Raw genomic sequence first — 24,728 nt, 5'->3', positions numbered from 1 at the left:
GCATGTCTAAGGACAAGAATAATCTGCATTGCTGTTATTCACAATTTACAAAGTTGTAAAAACAATAAAAGCTGTAGACCCCATAGATTAGATCTATAGGAAAAGTGCTCTAGACATCACCTAATTTCCAAAGAAGATCCCCAGTAATCCTTTTGGTTATTCAAAGATTTGCACAGATCTTTCTTGTATAGCTCTTAACCACTATGAATAATGCCTATTTCTCCTTTTATTTTTTTTAAGATTTTATTTATTTATTCATGAGAGACACAGAGAGAGGCAGAGACACAGGCAGCAGTCTCTCCACAAGGAGCCTGATGTGGGACTTGATCCCAGACCTCAGGATGACCCCCTGAGCCAAAAGCAGACGCTCAACCGTTGAGCCACCCAGGCATCCCCCAGTTCTCCTTTTAGAAGAGAATTCCACAGCTACAAAATCTGACAACCTCTAGAAAAACTGAGGCTTCTCCAGAAAACTAATCTTTCACTAAGATACATTTTTCTCTATCATATACTAAGCTAGAAATTTAGATTCACTATGAATTTATAAATAAATTTACATATATTTATATATAAATACAGAAATAAATAATTGGATTGTCAAGCGTCTTAAAAGACCTAGAATTATTTAGGGTTTGGTTTTACTGAACAATGACACACACAAAGTTACTTTCTGGAGAAATAAAGACAGGATTAAACTATCACTTCCAAGTAAATGATCTAAAATTAACTTCTTAAGTATCTTACTGGCCAATTTATGTATCTTAATTTCTACTCTATGTTTTCTTCCATTAAAAAAAAAAAAAAAAAAAAAAAAAAAACAGGGAGATCCCTCGGTGGCTCAGCGGTTTAGTGCCTGCCTTTGGCCCAGGGCGTGATCCTGGAGTCTCGGGATTGAGTCCCACGTCAGGCTCCCTGCATGGAGCCTGCTTCTCCCTCTGCCTGTGTCTCTGCCTCTCTTTCTCTCTCTCTCTCTCTCTCTCATGAATAAATAAATAAAATATTTTTTAAAAATTCTGTTCAACTTCTACCTCTGGTAAAATCAATTAGATGTACTACCCCTACTATTTCAGCTAAGTGCAACTAAAAACCCTGCACATCATATAGAAGACAAACAAAAGACGACTCTGAAGTGGAAAGAAGACATACCAGCTGGGGACCTGGGACCCATGGAACAACATGGTGCTGAGTCCCCTGGGTTTTCCTTTTTCCTTGTAGATCACAAGGACACAGAGGTTAAGAAGCCAGTCATCCAGAAATGCCAAAGGGGGTTAGACAAAAAGGTCTTTGCTCTTTCAAAGGACCAAGAAAAGATCAGCAAAGCAAAACAGAAAACTTTTAGACAGCAACTACTACACTCCAGCCAAAAATCATAGACAAAGCTGTGGCCCATCCCTACCCATGACAGCACAGGCCAGGCAGGGAGCCTAAACTTGCACTTTCACCAGGCTGTAATGTCATACCTCAATATCACCTCCTTCCCTTACCCAACCTCTAACCCCTGCAGGGATGATATCAAAGGCTAGACTTTCTTCCCTGCCAAGTGGGTTTAAGACTCCCTTTCCCAAGGAGAGAAAATGAGTGAAAATATCAGTGAGGGTGACAAAACATGAGAGACACCTAACTCTGGGAAATGAACAAGGGGTAGTAGAAGGGGAAGTGGGCAGGGGGTTGGGGTGACTGGGTGATGGGCACTTTTGGGGGCACTTGGCGGGATGAGCACTGGGTGTTATGCTATATGTTGGCAAATTAAACTCCAATTAAAAAAAAAAAGACTCCCTTTCCCAGCCACACAATGTCTATGGAGGGCATCTGTGGAGAGCCTAGACTTATATTCCCATGACAGTTACAAGGCACTCCTTCCCATCTCCATGGGGGTGATATGAGGCAAGCAAGGCCTGGTAGAGGCAGGACTTTCACCACCCTCTAGGGTAGGAAGGCCATCCCCCCCAGCAGCGTCAGCAGAGTCCTATAAAAGGGGGGTTGGGTGACTGAAACGACAGTTAAGGATGCAGAGTAGTATTCAGGGGAAGCCTAGAGGGGATCTGAAATGCCCACCTCTGCCAGCAGCAATGAGTCCCACTTTGTATGTCAATGGACAAATTCCTGGAAAGCATACAAGTCACCCAAAATGAAATAGATCATTCGAACAGCCCTGTAACTATTAAGGAAATTGAACTCATAATTTAAAACTTCCAGAAAAAGAAATCTCCTGGACCAGATTTTTTCACCAGAAAATTATACCAAATTTTTAAAGAGGAATTAACAGGGCACCTGGGTGGCTCAGTGGTTGAGCATCTGCCTTTGGCTCAGGTCATGATACCAGGGTTCTGAAATCAAGTCCCACATCAGGGTCCCTCAAGAGGAACCTATTTCTCCCTCTGCCCATGTCTCTGCCTCTCATGAATAAATAAATATTAAAAAAAAAAGGAATTAACGCAATCACTTAGAGAAAACACAAGAATAGAGAAGAATTTCCAATTCTGTTTACAAAGCTAGTTATTACTCTGATGCAAAAACAAGAAAAAGATAGTATAAAAAATGAAACTACACATCAATACATGAATAGAGACACAAAAATCTTTTTTTTTTTTAAGATTTATTTATTTGTTCATGATAGACATAGAGAGAGAGAGAGAGAGGCACAGAGACACAGGCAGAGGGAGAAGCAGGCTCCATGCCGGGAGCCCAACGTGGGACTCGATCCCGGGACTCCAGGATCGCGCCCCTGAGCCAAAGGCAGGCACTAAACCGCTGAGCCACCTAGGGATCCCCCGAGACACAAAAATCCTTAACAATGCAATAGCAAACAGAATTCAGCAGTATATAAAAAGTTGAAATTTTTAAAAAGATTTTATTTATTGGGGATCCCTGGGTGGCTCAGTGGTTTAGTGCCTGCCTTTGGCCCAGGGCGTGATCCTGGAGACCCAGGATTGAGTCCCACATCAGGCTTCTTGCATGAAGCCTGCTTCTCCCTCTGCCAGTGTCTCTGCCTCTCTCTCCCTGTGTCTCTCATGAATAAATAAATAAAATCTTTAAAAAAAAAAGATTGTATTTATTTATTCATTCATGAGAGACAGAGAGAGGCAGAGACATAGGCAGAGGGAAGAACAGGCTCCATGCAAGGAGCCTGAAGTGAGACTCTACCCCTGGACTCCAGGATCACACCCTGAGCCTAAGGCAGATGTTCAACCACTGAGCCACCCAGGTGTCCCTATAAAAAGTTGAATTTAACCAGAGATGCACGGTTAGTTCAATATTCAGGAACGAATGTAATCCACAATATTAACAAACTGGGGGAAAAAAAATCCACATGACCATACTACTCTAGATAGAAAATCAACTGATAAAATTCAATACCTGTTCATGAGAGAAACTCTCAAAAAAAAAATGAAATAAAGGAGCACTTACAAAAAACCTACAATAAACATTACTACACTTAATGATAGAAGACAAACTGCATTATCCCTATTACTGGGAACAAGGCAGGAATGTCTACTCTCACCACTCTAATTCATCACAGTACTAAAAGTCCTAGTCAATGCAGGGAAGCAGGAAAAGGAAATAAAAGCCACACAGAAAGAAGAAATAAAACTGTCCCTATTTGCAGATGAAATGATGGTTTCCACAGAAAACCCCAAGAAATCTACTTTAAACACTTCCCAGAACTAATAAGTGAGTTCAGCAAAGTTGCCGATACAGGATAAACATTTTTAAAAGCAACAGCATTTCAAATGAAAAAGTAACCTACACAAGAAAATTTTTGTAATTTACCATATATAAAGGGCTTGGATCTAGAATATATAAAGAACTTCTACAACTCAGTGAAAAGGTAAATAACCCAATTTTAAAAATGGGCAAAGGATCTGAACAGACATTTCTCCAAAGAAAATATACAAATGATTAATAAGCACATGAAAAGATGTTTGACATCCTTTGCCATCAGGAACAAGCATATTAAAACCACAATGAAATACCACCTCATGCCTATGAGGATGTTATAATATTACTTACCTAGAATGTCCCTATAATCAAAAAGACAGATAATAAGCATTGGTGAAGCTGTTGAGAAATGGGAATACTCACATACTGTTGATGGAACTGTAAAACAGTACAGCCTGGAAAAGAGGGTAGCAGTCCCTCAAAAGAATAACATAAGATGAAAACAGAGAATGAAGCAAACCCTAAGAGACTCTAGGAAACACACTGAGGGCCATTGGAGGGGATGTGGAAGGGGGGATGGAGTAACTGGTGATGGGCATTAAGGAGGGCACTTGCTGTAATGAGCACTGAGTATCATATGCAACTGACGAATCACTAAAACTAATACACTAGTTTTAAGAAACTTAAAAAAAAAAAGGAAAGAGAAAAAAAGAGTAAGTGTGTTGACCATATGACCCAGAAATTCAACTCCTAAATATATACCAAAGAAAAATTAAAACACACATCTTACACAAAAACTTGTATTGGAATAATCCTAGCAACATTATTCATAACAGCCAAGAAGTATTTGTCAACTGCTCAGTGGCCTATCCATACAGTGGAATACCTCATCATTCAGCCATAAGGAATGACACACTGATACATGCTACGACATAGATGAATCTTGAAAACACGTTGAGTGAAGGAAGACAATCACAAAAGACCGCATATTGTATGATTCCACTTATCTGAAATGTCCAGAACAGGCAAATATGTAAGACAGAAAGTAGAGTAGAACTTGCTTAGGGCAATGGTTGGAGGAAAGGGGAGTGCCATTGCTAATAAACAGCGGACTTCTTTTCAAGGTGATGAAATGTTCTAAGGGCACCTGGGTGGCTCAGTGGTTAAGCATCTGCCTTCAGTTCAGGTCATGATCCCGGGGTCCTGGGATGGAGTCCCTCAGTGGGCACTCCGCAGGGAGCCTGCTTCTCCCTCTGCCTGTGTGTCTCTCTATCTGTGTCTCTCATGAATAAATAAATAAAATCTTAAAGAAGAAAGTGTTCTAAAATTAATTGTGGTAATGGTCATACAATTCAATGAATATATTAAAAATCACTGTCAAATCCACGGCTGCATTCTTTGTAAAAATTGACAAGCTGATTCTAAAGTTCATGTGGATTTGCTGGGGAAACAGAATAGACAACACAAACTTGAAAAAGAAGAACAAGGTAGGAAGACTCATACTTCCTGATTTCAAAACTTACCACAAAGCAACCGTAATTAAGACAGTGCCCCACTATCATAAGGCTTGACATAAAGATCAATGCAACAGAATTGAGAGTTCAGAAATAAACTCATTTGTCTACATAGCCACGATATGACCCAGGAACTGCACTCCTTGGCATTTATCCCAGTGAAATGAAAACTTAAAGTTCACACAAAAACCTGTGCATGAATGTTCTTAACAGCTGTACTTAAACAGCCAAAAATCAGAAACCACCCAACACATCCTTCAATGGATACAACCACACCAAAGACTAAGGATCATAAGGAATACCAAACAAGGAAAAAGAACAAACTGTTGATACATGCAACAACTTGAATGAATCTCCAGGGAATTCTGCTAAGTGGAAAAAGACAATCCCCAAAGGTTATACACTGTATAATTCCACTTACCTAACATTCCTGTAACAGCAGAATCCTAGAAAAGGAGAACAAATCCGTGGTTGTCAGAGAATGGGGTGTGTGGCCATGAAAGTACCACATAGGGAACCCCTATGGTGAGACTGTTCTGGATCTCGGCTAGATCAATGTCAACATTCTGGTTGTAATACTGTACTAAAGTTTTGCAAGCTGCTACTATTGTAAAAAACTGAGTAAAAGCTACATGGGTTCCTTTTGTATTATTTCTTACAACTGCCAGTAGCTCTCCAATTACCTCAAAATAGTCTTAAAAGGAAGGCAGAGGAAGATTTCATCACAGACAATAGAGGAAAAGGCAATGTGGCCACAAACACAAAGACTGGAATGATGTGGCCACAAACCAAGAAATGAAGGCAGTCACCAGAAGCTAGAAGAGGCAAGGAACATAATTCTCCCTCTGGAACCTCTGGAGCTGGCACAGTCCTCCCACACTTTGACCTCAGCCACTAATTCTGATCTCAGACTTCTGGCCTCCAGAACTGTGAAAATATAAATTGCTGTTGTATTAAGCCACCCAAGTTTGTGGTATTTGTTACAGCAGCCACAAGAAACTAATATAAATACTTATCTCCCAGGAATGTTATAAAGAATCAACAAATATGTACAGAAAAGGCCCTGGAGAAGTGTGAATTGCCACTGCAAAAGAAAACCAAATAGAATTTTAGAGTTCTTAATTCAAAATAAGAATATTAACACCCCTAATTTTTGAGAGTTAAAGAAATCTGAGATAAAAAGAAAAATAAATATACTTTCGGGAACAATTATGTCCAATGTAGGCTGAGTTCCCTGAAGATAAGCCCACTCAATACACAAGAACTATTTATAACAGTAGCTCTAGGAAAGATTCAGTCTTGATTAACTCTGACTTCTGAGGTATTTCTTCTCGGAAAGAGAAGGTAAATTGAGCTGGCTTCATTACAACCATAAATAAACTAAGCAAAATAAGGTTACTCTAGCACCCCCTAGACTACTCTAGATTTCAATCCTGCTTCTATACTTCTCTTCCATTCTTACAGAGAACAAAGGAAACATAATTCTCTTTAATTTAATCAATTGGTCCTAATTAACAGCCATGCTGAAAATACAATTTAAGTTTAAATTTGTAGTTATTCACATTAACAAGTATGTTACTCCAGCAATTCACAAACTCTCCAGTTTGAATACTATATCATAAAATATCATTATGTGTATGTTTATAACACAATAAAAACCAGGAATATATTTTTACTGAATTTCAGAATGATATAATGGCACATGATATTAAGAGTGCCAAAACAATCACAATCACAACACAGAAAAGGAGAAAAGGGCAAAAGGATGTCGCATTTAAATTAATCCCACATCACAGGGGCACCTGGGTGGCTCAGTCAGCTAAGTGCCTCTTGATTTCAACTCAGGCCATGATCTCAGGGCATGAGACTGAGCCCCACAGGGGGCTCCTCACTGGGCATGTTAAGATTCTCTCCCTCTGCCCCTTCCACCCCCTTTCCTTCTCTAAAAAGGGAGGGAGGGAGGGAAGAAGGGAGGGAAAGGGGAAAAACTCCCACATTATAGAGAGAACCACTCTAAGCAGCCACAGCAAATAATGTTCAGCATAGATATTCAGAAACTTTGAGCATAACTTGTAATACAAAGCATCCTCTTGTTCAAATAATAATCTCTTACACTTAAAGTCACATAAGTAGAGTATATTTTAAATTTAAACTGAATTAAAACAGGCATTACAGCAGCCTCTGGAATTAGACTGCTTAAGTTCAAACCTATGTTACTTAACCTTTCTGGGCCTCAGTTTCCTCAAAGCTAAAATGAAAATTAGAATTGTTTTAACCTCATAGGAGAATTAAAGGAATTACAAACTTACGGGCACTTGGAACTAACCCAGTATGTAGTAAGCACTCAACAAATATGAACTATTACATTATTATTAATAGTCACCACGATTGCCTATGGACCTCAGGTTTCACAGCTGTCATGCTTACCTTTCAAATCACAGAAAACCAGAAGAGACAGAACCTCAGTGATCTCTGCACAGAAGGCATTGATTTATCCCCCCCTCTAGGCAGTAAACTCAAGGACAGGAACCATGTCTTATTCAATTCTGTCCCCATCACCAAGTCCACGGTAAGTGTCCAAAAATGTTCAAGTTAAATAAAATTTTGGTGTTCAAGCCACTCCTAGTTACCCTCATTTTCCTTGTAAGCCCAGAGGCATTTTTTTTTTTAATTTAAAAGCGACACAATTAAAAACAAAAACTTAATTCTAAGAAAGCATTTGTATTACAATACAATAGCAGAGATAATAACAGCCACAGATAAAGCTGGCTTCCCCAAGATACCTAAACATTCCTGTGGGGAAAGAGCTGCTATCTGAGCTAAAAACAACCCTTTCCCTCCACACTTCTGATCACACAGAACCCTACGAATGGCTGCCACCACTCACTTCTCCTCCTCATTCTCTCATTCCTAACTTCCATCGTTATTTGCTTTGACACCTGTAGATAGCAGCTCACCACACCCAAAATCCCTGCTCCATGCATTTTCCCCGGGGGACTGACTATACACTTAAAACATAATAAAGTGGAGGTGAGCTCTTATTTGAGATGGAAAACTAAGGGTAGCAGAAGTCTTCCCTTTACTGTCCCCAGAGCAGCAATCAACTTCCTGAGAGGAAGTGAACAATTTCAGTTTTCAGAAATCTCAACTGTAAAAGACTGAGGATAAAGTGGTTAATCACCCCAGTCAGCTTTCACTGATGGTGCCCCTCAGACATCCCTTGCCTCTAGGGTTATCAGAGGAGCATCCCCATATCCCCAGTGCCAGATAGAGAGGACCAGGTAAAGGTGCAATGAACACTTTGTCATATTGGACTGGAGTTCACCAAAGCCTTCTACAAGCTTTACCCCAAAGCTACAGGGAACTCACCACAGGCTTTCCTCAGCTCCACTATTACACATAAAACCTTACAGCCAAAGGGATCACAGTAGCCCTCACTATCTTAAGAGCAATTAGCTTAAACTGGAAAAAAAACCACAGTGATTTCTCTTAAACTGGGACATTTCACAATGATGAAAAAGACTGGATTAGAATTCCCCCCCCCAAAAAAAAATGAAACACAATATAAATCAATTTTCATAATGTATTTTATATGAACCAAAATTTAGGTTACACTTGCAACTATGTATTAATTCGTCGGACAACGAATTAACAAGGAATTAGGACTTAACTTTGTAATCAAACTGTAAAAGGGCATGATCTGACGATTCTGATTCCACATTTGCCTTTTGACAAGACAATTATAACAAAAGAAAAATTCTAGGTTTCATCATCTATTCCCCCGAAGCCTCTTATACTGCTTTTTAATTTTTTTTTCTCTAAGATTTTATTTATTTCTTTGACAGGGAGAGTAAAGCAGGGAGAGTAGCAGAAGGAGAGGGAGAAGCAGGCTCTCCCCTTAGCAGGGAGCCCAATGCACAGCTTGATCCCAGGACCCCAAGCTCATAACCTGGGCTGAAGGCAGATTCTAAGTGGCTGAGAGCCACCCAGGCACCCTTGAAATTCTTATAAAGGATCTCTTTCATCACCATTCCTGCTGGTTTTCCAAAAGTTAATTGGTTTAACACTGCTAAATTCTCACTAGCACCCACAGAACCACTGCCCAACTCAACATAACAGGAAGAACATTTCCAACACTCCAGAAGGCTCCTGGAGGAACCACCATTCTGACTTCTATCACCAGGAAATAGCTGTACCTATATTTGGACTTCATTTAAATGGAATCATATGGTATGCAACCTTTTGCCTGTCTCATTATGGCTACTGTGGGTATATTGGTAGTTCATTCTTTAACTGTTTTTGTAATGTTTCCTTTCATAAACATACCACAATTTACTCATCTATTCTGCTGCTAATGTACCTGGGGTTTTGTCTAATTTTTAGCTATTATGATTAAAGGTTCTATGAACATTCTTTTACTTTTTTGGTAGACATACACAGCCATTCCTCTTGGGTATATCTAGAAATGGAACTGATGGATCATAGGTAAGATTAGAGTCACAGCTTTCCAAAATGATTGTACATTCCCACCAACATGTATGAGATTCAATTGCTCTACAATTCTGGCATTAACAATCTTTTTAATTTTAGACATTCTGGAAGGTGTTTAGTAGCTCACTGTTTTAATTTCCATTTCTCCTTCTGGAGTCTCCATTTGGGACTAATAATGTTGCACACCTTTTTCTATGCATAGAGACCATTCAGAGATCCTCTAGTAGAAGATCCTGTTCAGAACTTCTGTACATCTTTTAAATTGTCTTTGTCTTATTAATTTTATACATACAAACACACATCCACATACATATTTTGGGTAGGAGTCCTTGGTCAGATATAGGAACTGCAAATTTCCTCTTCCATTCTGTATTTTGCCCTTCGTTTTCCTAATAGTATCTTTAGATGAAGAGTTCTCAATTTTAATGAAGACTGTGGGAAACGTATCAATCACTGTCACAGTCATTGCTTTTAGAGTCCTTTTTAAGAAATATATTCTAGTAGTACCAGGGTGTTCGTTCTTTGACTTGTGCTTATGCTTTGAACAGTTCTCAACCCTGCTCTGAACGCATGAAATCCTGCATCTTGGGACGCCTGAGTGGCTCAGCAGTTCAACATCTGCCTTCAGCTCAGGGTGTGATCCTGGGGTCTCCCCCATCGGGCTGGGCTCCCTGCAGGGAGCCTGCTTTTCCCTCTGCCTATGTCTCTGCCTCTCTCTCTCTCTCTTTCTCATGAATAAACAAATAAATCTTTTTAAAAAATCCTACATCTTTACAAGGTTTCCAGTTTCACTTTGCAGTCAATTTAGAACACATTCTCTTGTGATATGTTGTCAGATACTAGACAACTCTAGGTTTATGAATGACTGAAGATCAGTTTTACAACTAGAGAATTCATGTGGGATTACTTCCATATTATAATGGACTTCTATACATGTATATTAAAAACCTAACATATCAACAGATGTTAGGTGATTCGTCCCACTCCCTTTGAGTGGCTTTGCTCCAGCGGAGCCACCTTTACACTAGACCCTGCTGACTTTTACAACATAATTGAGTTTTCTGTAGTCTACGAAACCAGAAGCCTACAGGAAGCTATAAACCTGGTTCTATTAAATCTTATTGACTCAACAACCTCAAAGGGTTTACAATTCTCTCAAAACCCAGCAACAAAGAATTTTCTTAAATGAATTAACAGCACCTCCAATCTGCAACCATATTGTTCCCAAAAAACAAAACAAATAAAAAAACACCTGACTCTTTACTTGCTTAGCAAGTGTTCCCCTCTCCCATCCTATTATTCTTCATACCCAGTCTTCCATTCTGCTTTCAAATTGTGTGTGGTGGACTCTGATCTCTGCTCTGTCAGTTAATGCCATGGTTCACTCCCTCACTACCTTTTGCTTGGAATATGGAAACTGGCGATGCCTGAGTGTCTCAGCAGTTGAGCATCTGCCATCGGCTCAGGGCGTGATCCCGGAGTCCTGGGATCGAGTCCCGCATCAGGCTCCCTGCATAGAGCCCGCTTCTCCCTCTGCCTATGTCTCTGCCTCTCTCTGTCTCTCATGAATAAATAAAATCTTAAAAAAAAAAAAAAAAAAAAGGAATATGAAAACTGTCCTAAGCTAGTCTCCTTACATTCTTTCACCATGTCACCAGTCATCTCTCCAGAATACAAAGTTGATTATATTACTCATTTGATTAAGATCTTTCTACAAGTCTCACACCCCACATGATAGTCACTCTCTCAGCTGAGAATTCGCAATCTTTCCTGTGTTCTCTCTCAGCAACTACGGCAAAACTCTGGTCTGACCCCTGGACACCCATGTACTCTCACTCACCAGACTCTCCACTGCTAACTCCTCCGGCTAGAATCCCTTTCTCCTTTACCCTGCAGTTAGCTCCCTTCTTATCTTGGCCAGGGCCACCCCAACAAAACCAACTATTCTCTTGTATGTGTTCCCACAGCTATCTGTACTCACCACAACTATATGTAAGTCCTTCTCACATTGCATTAGTTAATTATTTATCAGTTTGTCTCATTCACTGGTCTACAAACTCCTGGACCTAGGACTTCTCCCTGGACTTTCTGGAGCATAAGGTCAGGAATTAATTTTTATAAGCCAAAGACGTGGCAGGTCAATTCTATAAAGGCTCAAAGAAAGAATCAATGTCCCAGCCACTTTTATTCATATCCTTTTTTTCTCTGTAAGTAGATACTAGAATACTTTATACAAATATGTCAAAGCAGTGAACCTACCATAAGTTTTCTTTCAAAAATCACCCCGCAAGTTATTCTTCTCATTTAATAAAAACTAAAACCTTCCTTAATTATTGATTTGTGCTTCCTGTTAAAAAATCAATCAACCTTTTGTTTTGCAATGATTTTTTTTAAAGATTTATTTATTTATTCATGAGAGACAGAGAGAGAGGCAGAGACACAGGCAGAGGGAGAAGCAGGCTCTATGCAGGGAGCCTGATGTGGGACTCGATCTCGGGTCTCCAGGATCACATCCTGGGCTGAAGGCGGCGCTAAACCCCTGAGCCACCCGGGCTGCCCTGTTTTGCAATGATTTTTAAAATAAAGGGTGTCAAAAGTAGGATGAATATACCACTTAACCAAAGTAACTCTAGTTATCACCATAAAATCACTATTGGATGCCAATGGAATCAAACACGATTACTAACACAAAAGATCACAAACAAAATATTTCATTGAAAAATGTATTCCTATATATCCCCTTAACACATACTAAATTTGTATGATATAGGAAGATGGTATGCATGATGGTAAGAACACAGTTGTTCAATTTGGTGCCTCAGTTTCCTCATCGGTAAAACAAAGATGAGAAAGTTGCTAGGTGACTCAGCACACAGAACGTCCTTGGCTGCATAATCGCACAGTAAGAAGTAACCACAAAGTAAGAAATGTCACCTGTTATGCCTCCATTTTTCACTTTTTTTAAAAGCCCTTTCATTATATATTGTCTTGGTTTTTTTCCATCACAAATGTACAATGAGATTGTTTGGACAAGAAATGCTTTGCCCATTTCAGAGATAAGATACTGACAAACAGGTTGTTATATGATTTCCCTAACATATTTTAAATGGCAGAGTAGGAACTAGAAAGCACAACTACCCCAACCCCAGGCCAAACTGACCAAATCCCTCCAGGTAGCATTCTGCAATAAAGTCTTTGGGGTTTTCCACCAGTGTTTCCTCTTGGTGGTGAGCAACGGCCAGCCAAAACACCTGGTAGGAGAAGATGAACTAGGTCATTCGCTCAAATTAAAAGGTAGGAGAAGCCTCTTTCATAGTGCCTGACACACAGTGGGCACTCCAAAGGCAGGAACTACTGATGACTGAAACACAAAGCGCTACTATGCTTTCTCGGCGACAGAACAAGGCACTCTGCAAAAATCAAGCCTGCTACCCAGAAAAAAAAGTCATTTGATATTATGCTTACCTGTCACATCAAAGTATAATGTGGCAACAAAAACCTTCTTAAATAACAACTTTTATAAAACGGATAATTTCCTTTTAGTCTCAAAAATCAAGTTTTGCAAAAAGGATTTTCACTAAGGCACTTTTTTTTTTTTTTTTTTGGAAAACAACTATGTTTCATTACATATCTATGCCCAAATAAGCAACATTAATAGACCATATTTCATCTCTGGAAGGCCTTCACCGTGCTTCCCATCGCTTCCCTAGGCTTGAACGGAATCCCAATCCTCAGCCTCATCTACAGCCCCGTGCACGAATACAGCTAGTGAGCTTCGAAGGCAGAGCCAATATTCCAGGGAACCCACCTGAAGCAGGTAGGCAGGTAAGCACGAGGAAGGAAGCCGTCTCTAAGTCACTCCAGTGCCCTATGTTTTTGATCCTTCCCTTTCATAGGCAGGCAGAAGCTAAGACACACGTTAAGGGTCGGACTTGACATCAGCTCCCGGCTGGGGCCTACCTTTCCTTTCGTGGCCCCACCGCCCTGGCACCTTTGGGTGCAGGCATCTGGCGCCTGAAGGAGACACTGGTTAGGGCTCCACGGCCCACGGCCAAGCCTCGCACGTGGCGGACACTTGGGGACGTTTTGCACCTGTGGTTTAACAAGGCAGCTCCGGGACCCGTCCCGGTCGGGCAGGACGGTCTCGACGGCAATCTGTGAACGCCGACGGGACACCTGGCCCGCCCCCTCCCCCCTCCCCCCTCCCCCCGCCCTCCTCCCCCCTCCGAGCCGGCCCGGGCCGGCCTCGAGCCCCCGACGCCTCCGCCCGCCTGCGGGCGCCGCGTCCCCGCGCCCCACCCCTCACCTGGGCCCGCGACGCTGCCACCTGGGTCGGGCCCCCAGTTTCTGGTCAAGTGACCGTTACCTGGGCCACAGCCCGGGGAGGCCGGCGGCTCGGGGGCAAGCGCGCGTGGGGCGGCTCCCCCTCCGCCAACGGGGGGATTCCCCCCGGCCGACGCCGCCATTTTACCGGCGCGGAACCCCCACCTGACAGGTCAGGCCTCCCACCTGTGACCAGCAGAGGACGTCGCGCTTCGCCGTAGGGGGCGCGTGGACGCGCTGAAGAATCCGCGGGGGTCACAACCTCCGAGCAGAACCCGCCGCTAATTCATCCCGAAGCGGGGAGGCGTCCGGCCCGTCGCCCTAGTAATGCGTCCCGGCAGGCTCCGTCCTGATTGGCTGCGGGCGCCGTGACGCGGCGGCGTCCCCGGCTGCGTGGGAAGCCCGGGTCCCCGGCGCCCCGCCCCCGCTCCCCTGCGGGGGGAGGGGGCACCCGGGACGCCCTTAGTCGAGGGCTCCCTTAAAGGGGCCGCGCACACGTCCTCGCCTGGCCTCGGGGAGAGCGGGGCGGCGTAGGGGCGACAAGCAAGAGCGGTGAGAAACCCACGGAGGGCACTGTCCCAGGGAACCTACTCGTCCAGCCAACCCTTAAGAGTTTCACAGTGCAAAACAGAAATCTGGGGGGAATTTCATTTACAAGCCTAATTTATAGCCTGAGGTCCCGGGGGCAAATCAGTAGTAGAACCAGTTCTAGAACTCGGGCTCCTGATGCGCAGGGCCAAGTGCTCCCTTGCAGGCACAGGATTTCCCCACTCCTGGAGAAACCCGCTCCTCCGAGCCCCGCGGCCCTGACGTCACGCCCCTGGTAAAAGGTGTTCATCACTTTCTACTGCGGCGGACCTACTAGACCCGAAAGCTCCGTAGTGGTGAGGACTGTGGTTAAACCTCTACGTTTCCTACACTGCGCCTTCTCCTGCTGGCCTTCGACAAAGATTCACAGAGTAAAAAAATATATAAAACATAATAAACGTCACCCATCACACACATTGCCATGTATGTTTATGCATTTTATTCTTTTATTCTACAAGGCACGGGGGCGGGGCGAGGAATGGATGCTCTTGTTTTTTAAGCGGAAAGTTCGTGTCCTGGCAAAATGTATAGTGTAATAATGGACATCCAGATGTGGGATGCATAGCTTCAGTAAGGCTGAATTAACAACACCCACCCTCCACCACCACCACCACCACCCAGATTTCTTTGTGAATCAAAAGGAGCTCCTTTTCCTAAATCAGCTTCACAAACTCTCCAATTTTGTGCGGATTGAGATATTTAAGATGTGCAAAAATTGCGGTGGAAAAGGAACAGCGGAGGAAAACACCACTACAAAAGCCAAGTCTGCCAATTATCTCTATAACCTCAGACCTCATTTTTACTTTTAAAATAAGATTTCTAGAATAAAAGATCTCGATTTTTCCCCCCATTCCTACAAGTTTTTAAGTTTTTTGAGGTCAGAGACCAGAGGAGAAACCCTGAAGGCACTAGAGCAGGTTTTTGAAAGCAAGGACTATGTAAAAAGTTTTATCTTGGTATCTCTGTAACTCCTGGAACTGAAGAATAGAACTCTATGTATTTGAATACAGATGTTGGATAAGATTAACTGACTTGAATGAATCATCCTGGGTGCTCTGTTGGTTTGTTTGTTTGTTTGTTTTCACTATTTCACCTTCTAGGCTTTGGCCTTTCTTGGGGACCTAAAAGAAAGGATAGAAACTGTAGAATCTGAGGCTATGCACTCCTATTAACCCAAAATACTTCTGATACCCACCATATTTGTGAGTTTTCCACACCACACCGCTCTCCAAGTCTCTGTGGACACCAATGGGGTGTGCTCCAGTATAACTCAATTCCATAGTAACTACTCAAATTTAATGCAGACCCCAAAAGTCAGGGGCCCAGTCCCACAAGAATGCTCCCCACTTCAGACACTAATCAAAAGTTGGGGTCTCCAGTACCTCTGACCATGCAACTATTAACTAGAGGTTCCCACAACTCCCCCTGCTCTGGTTCTAATTTGCTAGAATCAGCTCACAGAACTACTGTGCTGTGTTTACATTTTCTGGTTTATTGTAAAGGATACAAACTCAGGAACAGCCAAATGGAAGAGATGCATAGGGCAAGGTATGGGTGATGGACACCAACTCAGAAGCTCGCAGAATCCCATTGTTTAGGGTTTCTTAGTGGAGATTTCATTACATAGATATGATTTATTAAGTCTTAAGTCTTTGGTCATCTCTCATTAGCTCATCCTCCAACCCCTATCCCTTCCCTGGAGGTAGGACAGTTAGGTTGAAAGTTCTAAACCTCTAATCACATAATCAGTTCTCCTGGCAACCAGCCCCCACCCTCCAGGAGTCGGTCATTAACATAAACTCCTATGGAAAGAGGCTTGTTGGGATACCTGAGTGGCTCAGCAGTTGAGTGTCTGCCTTTGGCTCAGGGCGTGATCCCCGAGTCCCACAAGGGGCTTCCTGCATGGAGCCTGTTTCTTCCTCTGCCTGTGTCTCTGCCTCTCTCTCTCTCTCTCTCATGAATAAATAAATAAATAAATAAATAAATAAATAATTTTTTTTTTTTTTTAAAAAGGCTTGTTGTGAATGACAAAAGACCCTCCTATCCCCAATCATTCAACAAAACACTAGGGTGCTAGGAAGGAGGACAAAGACAAAATATATATTTATTACATTACAATATTACAGAGGATACAAGGGAAAAGACTGAAGAACAAATACAAAGTATGGCATTGAAACACCCTGGCTCAGTTACAAGACTTGAGCTCAAGCTATCTCCTTGCAATTTTGGTAAATTTGTGCTATGGCCATCCAGGAAATTGGGGGACCTTCCCTTCCAATAAATGGACTCCCACAACATACAGCGACCTTCTGAACATTTCCTGTAGTGTTTATCTGCCAGAACTCCCCACACTGATCACTCTTGTACGGTGTACTCAACCCACTGATTAAAATACATGAACTTTTAATACAGTTGGGCATCACTGATCATAAACTTGACAAGTTAGGTAAATACCAAGGAAGAAGAGAGTTCATATTGTATAGAGGGCACTTTTGTTCTACTTCAGGCTATAACCCTATTAATAACTTACTGACTCTTAGTAAAGAAGGTCCCTTGCACTAGAAATGAGTTCCACTAGGCTAAAATCAATCTTTAACCCCAAGACTGATGGAATTATAGTTTTCTTAGATTGTCCCCATAGACTTTTTAAAAATCACCAATCCTGCCCCCAGTAAAAGAACATGTAAGTAGTACAGAGAAAGCTCAAATGTCGGCTTCATCCATTTACTAGTTATGTGGCCTTGGGCAGGTCATGCAATCTCTCTGACCACAGTGCATTCATCTGTAAAATAGGGAGAATAATCTTTCGCTTTAGAATTGTCATAAAGGAGAGGGAGAATTCATCCAATAGCAAGCTCTTGTCTCATATCTCACTTCTAAGTGCAATTTCTCCAGCTCAGAGTGTGAAAGCCACCTATGGGCTTGGAAGCCAAAGAAATCTTAATTTAACTTCCATTTCTGACACTTTGTAAACTGAAGATTTGGTTAAGTCACCTAAGTTTCCTGGGTTTGTTTCTTACCTGATAAACTTGGCTATTGGTGCTTATTTCATAGGCTTATTGAGCATATTGAATAGTAACAGCTATCTCAGTGTGCCAGGTACCATGTTAACCCTTCCTGCACATCATTTAATTCTCAAAATGATGAAGGATATTTGGAAGAAAGGCAAGCAGGGACAAGGCCCCCGGCTCCCGCCAAGAGGAAACCACCCTAAAGAGGATTTTACACCACCCTGGAAGGAGCCCTCCACCCTTTCCCATGTGACAAAAACCTAGCTGGGTTATGGGCACAGGGAAGGTTAATCAGATTAAAACAACCCCATAAAAATCCCTAGACCTAACCGCCAAATCGGCAACTCTCTTGGGTCCCATCCCTCTTTGGGGGCTTTGTACTATCACTTAATAAACTTTGGCTTTGCTGCCCACCACTCTGTCTGGTCTACCTATTCGTTCTTCAGAGCTGGGTGACCAAGAACCATGGGCACCAAAGGAAAAGAAGTCCTGTAATAAAAACACCCTTTTGATGGGTGGGAATGTTGAAAGTCAAGGGGGTTAAGCCCCTTGCCCAGGGGCCCCCAACCAGTGGGGGAAGAGTTGAGGATTTGAGTGCAGATCTCTCTGACATCAGTGCCCTTATTTCTAACCCTTCTGCCCAGCCACACTGAATATTCTTTGGGGATAACTAGCATATGATTCAAAGGTCCTCACAGTCTGTGCTGACGCCCTTCCGTCTCCACCCCAGTCTTTTAAGCTTGCTTCTTCCAGGCTCCTGACCAGCCAGCTAAGCCTTTTGCTACTACTGCCCTTGTCCATGTACATTCTCCTCTTGAGTCAGATCTCTCCCACACAAAATAAATGACAAGGAACACTGCCTCAACTGTGCCCATTGGGAAGATCACTCTTACCCTGAGTAGGTCTGCAGCGAAATGGCAGTCTATTTTCCTCTTGCATGCACAGACCCAGCCTATTAACCTTCGATCACATTCAGGGGTTTCCTCTTGTGTCATCTGGGCAAGGGGTACTTCCCATGGATGAAGGAAGAGGCATTGGGTACAAAGGTAGTAAGAGAATGAGGATCTGGGCCATCTGTTCATGCAGCTTACATGTGTCCTCTGGGCCCACTCATATTCAATTTTGCATGGACCACTTCCATTTTAAAAGACTAATGCTAAGGCCCACACTTAAGAGCTGGTGGATCCAGTATCACCCAATTCATGATGGAAAGTTTGAGCCCCATAGTCATTTACCCCGTGGTCAGATGCTCAGATTCCGTCAGGGCTTAGTAGCATGCCAGGAGATGCTTTCTAAACACATGTGGCTCTTGGGATCCCTGGCGGCTCAGTGGTTGAGCATCTGCCTTCAGCCAGCCAGGGTGTGATCCCAGGGTCCTAGGATCGAGTCCCACGTAGGGCTCCCTGCATGGAGCCTGCTTCTCCCTCTGCCTGGGTCTCTGCCTCTCTCTCTCTCTCTCTCTGTGTGTCTCATGAATAAATAAATAAAATCTTAAAAAAAATATATATATATATATATATCTTTCCCGCAGTTCATATGGCCAAGCTCTAGAACCCTAGGGGGCTGTGATTCATTCTTGTATTGGGACTTGCCAGAGGCTCCATATGGTATTTACTACAGATGCCTCTATCTAGTTTCAGGAGCTATGTTAGGTGGCATGGCCCAAGTGACGGAGCTGCTTGTACAATGGGCTGGACATTCTGCTGAGTCCTTTTTTGATCTGAGCTCTATTTAAAGTGAGCCACCTTCCACAATCTGAAGAGATCTACCAAGCATTATGCTTCTTTCTTAGTGGCAGAAGATACAAGGTGCCATAAGTTGTCCTTTGTAGGAAATATCCTGACATGCCTAGACCAGTGGATCGCTTCAGTATCCAAATAAGAGCTATACTTTAGATAATAATACTGTGTCAGAGTTATTTACTTTGTACATATGTTCTATATGGATGTAAGATATTAACATAAGGACAAGCTAGGTTAAAAGCAAAGAAAAGTTTTAGTTCTCCCTTGCATCTCTCCTATAAGTCTAAAGTTATGTCAAAAAAATTTTTTAGGGGATCTCTTGGTGGCTCAGCGGTTTAGCGCCTGCTTTTGGCCCAGGGCATGATCCTGGAGTCCCGGCATCCAATCCCACATCAGACTCCCTGCGTGGAGCTTGCTTCTCCCTCTGCTTCTGTGTGTGTGTGTGTGTGTGTGTGTGTGTGTGTCTCATTAATAAATAAAGAAAATCTTTTTAAAAAAATGTTCTTAAGGGACACCTGGGTGGCTCAGTGGTTGAGCTACTACTGCCTTCAGCTCAGGGCGTGATCCTGGAATACTGGAATCGAGTCCCGTATCAGTCTCCCTGCAGGGAGCCTGCCTCTCCCTCTGCCTGTGTCTCTGCCTCTCTCTCTGTGTCTCTCATGAATAAATAAATATTTTTTTAAAAATTTTAATAACTGTTACTTAAAGTTTTCATCAATAGGAAAGGCTTCTGAATTTTTCTGGGGTTTATCCATACTCTGGAATGTATGTGGCTCATCAAGGCATCTAAAATACTTGAATTTCTGCTCATCAGATTTGACTAGCACGATATTTCAATATGATAGACCAGTGTGGTAATGTGTAGAATGGCCAGATGGTCCAGGTCTCTTTGGAATATATTATGACAGAAAACAGGAAAATGAACGTAGCCCTAGGGCAAGATTATAAAAGTGTAATATTAGGGGCCCCTGGGGGTCTCAGTTAATTGAGCATCTGCCTTTGGTTCAGGTTATGATCCTGGGATGGAGCCCTGCTCCAGACTCCCTGCTCAGCGGGAAGTCTGCTTCTCTGCCCTTCCCACCCCTACCCAGTCACACACTTTCTCTCTCTCAAATAAATAAATAAAGTCTTTTTTTAAAAAGTGTAATATTGTCTGTCCTATATGAATGTTATTTTTCCCTGAATGTGATACCATTTTTGTTTATTTGCTTCTTTGGGGGAGGGAAGCCGTACCAGAGGCTTTGTTTGGCTTTTCCTGCTACAATAGCTCCTACTCTATGGGTTAAGGACCAATATGAGAGTCCTGTCAACTGCTAAGTATGTCCATTCCAATTATACATTCAGAAATCAGCGAAATGATCACCAGGTTGGTAAGCAGACCCAGTGGATCCAGTGAGATAGACCTGAGCGGAGACTTCATTTATTATCTGACTCCAATATGCCCTGATTTTAACAGAGGGCCATGATGGTGCTTTGGACCCCTGGGCATACCCATGAACTTGGACCTTGAAACCAACATCTCTCAAAAGTTCAAGGTATTCCTCTTTCCCCAGTCGATGGTTACCCAGGGAATAAGCACAGATCACTTTGGAGGAGGACGGAAGAAATGTGAATACATTTGCTATGCTGCTCCAGGTCCTTCCTCATGGTCACCCATTCTCTCCTTCAGTCCACGTGTTCTAGGTCTGAGAACAGGCTTAGTTCTTGAAACCAGGCAGGAGATCATGGCTTGCCATTGCAGTGAGATTGACCCCAGCCTTCCACTCATGCTTTCTTAATCTTTTCTAATCATATGTTAAGCAGTACCCTTTCTTGCTACTCATCTACTTCTTGTCCCTAGAAATATCATGTTCTCTTATTCATCTCCATAGATCAGGTCAGTCTCCCTGGCTGCCACAGTGGTCTCTGCTATTCTAGGATCCTGTTATCTCCATTGTACTAAGGGATCCTCTTCTATAAGAACATCTTCCACCATCAGCCCTGGTCTACAGAATTCAAACATCACTGAGCTTCTTGATGATGCTTGTACCCCTTCTGGAGCATTTGATATTTGACCTTAATGGCCACCTAGGCCCTCTTGAAGAACATAGTCATCTGAAAGGCTTTCTGATCTTATTTGGTCGATGTATTTTAGCACACTTACTTCTCAAAGCTTTTTGATTCCTATGTCCACATTCTGCCAAGGTAGTTCTAGCATCTCTACTTTATTTAATGTGGTGGTTACTTTCCCCAGTTTCCAAGAATCATCCCAGCAACGTATTAGAAAGTGGAGCCCAATGTGGGGCTTGAACTCACAACACCAAGATCAAGACCTGTACTGAAATCAAGAATCAACACTCAGTTGACTGAGCCACTCAAATACCCCAATGTTAGCTTTTTAAAAGAATACATATATGATCACTTGTGTCTAGAATCTCGGAGACCCTGTTGCAGTAGTTGCCTCTGGGAAGAAGAATTGAATGCAACTGAACTGACACATCAACGTATTGCCTTTTATACTGTCTGATTTTTAACCAGATGCACATACTACCACTTTAATTTAGGGAGGAAAAAATTAAAGGCCCCTTTAATGTGCCTATAAGATTCGGACATGATGTTAAGCTGCTCTACTGCCCAGAAGGTTAGTTTTCCCCAAGTTTCAGAATCCTTTCCAAAGCGTACAGCTGATGAATTACTCAGCCTCATGAGCCATTGATTTGATAGTCACATTAATAGAGCACTCTCTGCAATGCTCAGGGAAACACTCCAACAAGCAGGAAATCCTAAGTCCTTGTTCTTATTGTATTTTTGTTATATTGGGGGGTAATCTCTATGCCCATGTAATTGCTTCCTCTACTTGAAAATGGGATAGTAATGAGGTAGACTATGTACTCAGTAACAGATCTCAGAAAGAGGCAGCTGCCAAGAAAACCAGAACAACTCTTCTCAGTGCTAACAAGTGAAAGAAACAGAGTCCAATGCTGACAGAGGCCACGGGTATCTGATAGGAGGCTGAGAGGTACCCGCTTCTCACAGTTATTTCTGGGTGCAAGCATCTCTGTAACTGAGACTTAGTGTATACTTACCCAGCAATGTTCTGGAATCCATAACATATTTGAAAGCAAAGGTTCTGATATCCTGGGAAGGCAGTATGTCAGGGAGTTCAGGAGTCTTAGCGCTGAAATGAGTGGCTTAGAAGATGCAATAAATTGATGTGAACATAAACCAGTGGTGGAATCTAATTCCGATTGTTCTCTTTTTGCTCCCCTAGCTCTAAAAGGTATGTGTATCCCCCTACCACACACACAGATACTTTGTGCTGACTTGTCCAACTGGCATCTGCTGACTCCCTGACCCTTTGTCTCTGACAGAGTTCAGCTAATGGGAGGCACCAACAGGAGTCTGTAGGATGGATGGGAAAGAGATCAAGGCATTGGTTCCCTGGGCCTCCTCACTGTGGGGCAGTGGGGTGACAATGGCTGTGTACTCCACCCACAGCCACAGCTCCTCTCCTATAGCTCAACTCTCACTGAGTTCTGGGACCTATTCCCTCCCCTTTTGCTTCCAGACGTGTGGCATGCCCAATTTTTCATATCCAGCCCTGAGGTGCTTCATCATCCTCTATAAATCTCCCTTAATTCCACCTCTATAGTAATCCCTTTAACTCCCTCCAATCATCCCTTCTGAACATTCCTTTTGTTTCTTGCCAATACTCTACCTGATACATCAATGGACCAAAATTTTACTTAGGCTAGAAAGATTAAAATGCCAGAAAGTAAATTTAGAATCTGATGATGAATCACTCATCCAACATAAACATAGGCATTTGTTCTACTGCTTTTTAACACAAGGAACACTTTCAGCTCTAAGTAACAGCAAACTCAATTTCCAATGGCTTAAATCACATGGGTATTTATTATTAACTACTCAAAGTATAGAGGTAGGCAGTCTCAGAATTGGTTTTATAACTCAAGGAGGACAGCAAGGATGCTGGTTCTTACATCCTTCTGCTCTGCCTTCTTTAGCAAATTTTCATGCTTGTTGCCTCGTAGCCACATAATGGTTGCCACAACTCCAGGCATCACAGGCAGGAAATAGTAAGCAGAGGAAAAGGTGTTCTTATGAGGCTTTATCTTTTTATCCAGGAAGAAAAATCCTTTCCAGAAACTTCCCCACAAATGTCCCTGATTGTCCCATTGGCCAGAGCTTAGTCACATGGCCACCTCTATCTGTAAGGAGTGTGAGAAAGCAGCAAGCATCTGACTTTCTAGAATCTATAGGGAGAGGTGACAAAAGAAGGTGGGGTTGGGAATTGAAATTGAGTAACCAACCAACGCTGTTTATCACATCCCATACTGCCAGTGAACACTTCAGCCCAACTGTTCGTCTCTGAGAAGTTACTTAGGTGTCTTCTAGTAAGCAATTTCTATTCCCCCTTGTTTCTCTAAATGGTAATGAACTTTAAGACCCAACTTCGATTCCTTCAGCATCTATTTATAACTTTCATTGAATCACCCTGATGTCTACATAATCTGTTTGGGTTGGCCATCCAGAAAGCTGTACTAACTAGATTTTCTTAATTTCTCTATTCTTGCTGCTCTGGTATCTGGGGCCCCATTCCTAGAGGTAGCTAACAATTTACCTAGAAGCCTGCCTTTCATAGGCAAACTAACTAATCCAGAGCACAGTCCCCATCCCATCCCCACCCTCCCCCATACCTCTTCTCTCTGGCTCTTACAGTCCAAGCTAATTTCCCTGCCCTAACCATCCCAAGGCCCAGTACCAGACACCTTGGGACATCCCTTATATCCCAGAGCCTGCTGAAATTATTCAAACTAACCAATCCTAAACCTGCTTACTCTGCCTTGCCTGTCCCTTCCCATGGAAACCACAGCAAAGGCTTTTCCCATGTTTTCTTCCCACTGCTTCACCTCCTGACTGAACCTGGTGCTTTCCCATGTGGACACTGTGGTGTGCACTGTGTCTCCTCCTCTTGGGAACTGTGAATAACATTTTTTTCAATGGCAGTCTTATGTGTTGATCTCACCTTACCTGAATACTTGAATAATAAAAGGTACGTTTTAAAACAAAGCCCTTCCCCATAATCTACTCCCCTTTGTGGTTTCCTGTCTATGGCTCTTCCATCATCCTAAGAACCAACTCTGTAGGGTTATTCTTCCTGGACTACAATTGGTCTCATCTTACTATCCTTCCCTGGAATATGTGCATATTCCCCATGATCTTCCCACCAGAGCTCCTACAGGACAGACACATCTTTCTCTGCTAACGTGGCCACTACTGGGAGTATAATTTAAGGTAAGTTAAGGACCACATGCTTTCAGCATTGAGGAGAAAGACACAAGGAGCATTACAGGAGAAGAACACCATCTGCTACAAACAATTATTTAATTTTACTATAA

At 42.6% G+C, this 24,728-nt stretch overlaps 1 protein-coding gene across 5 annotated transcripts in view; it reads right to left on the bottom strand.

Annotated features, from left to right (window-relative positions):
* The window catches only part of LCLAT1 (lysocardiolipin acyltransferase 1), a 192,698-nt gene extending 178,343 nt beyond the window's left edge, over positions 1 to 14,355 (bottom strand). For 2 of the 5 annotated variants that reach the window (XM_049095955.1, XM_049095958.1), the window contains exon 1: positions 14,175 to 14,355. The gene's annotated coding sequence lies outside the window, so the exon portion shown is untranslated. Of the gene's footprint in view, positions 1 to 13,473; positions 13,633 to 14,153 lie in introns of those variants that run through there. The other 3 variants (XM_049095956.1, XM_025454256.3, XM_049095957.1) reach the window with 3 other exon arrangements.
* Positions 14,356 to 24,728: the final 10,373 nt, after the last annotated feature.

Source organism: Canis lupus, chromosome 17 (genome assembly GCF_003254725.2).
Source record: "Canis lupus dingo isolate Sandy chromosome 17, ASM325472v2, whole genome shotgun sequence".
NCBI classification, from domain to species: domain Eukaryota; kingdom Metazoa; phylum Chordata; class Mammalia; order Carnivora; family Canidae; genus Canis; species Canis lupus.
This window is presented reverse-complemented; position numbering and strand designations above follow the sequence as displayed.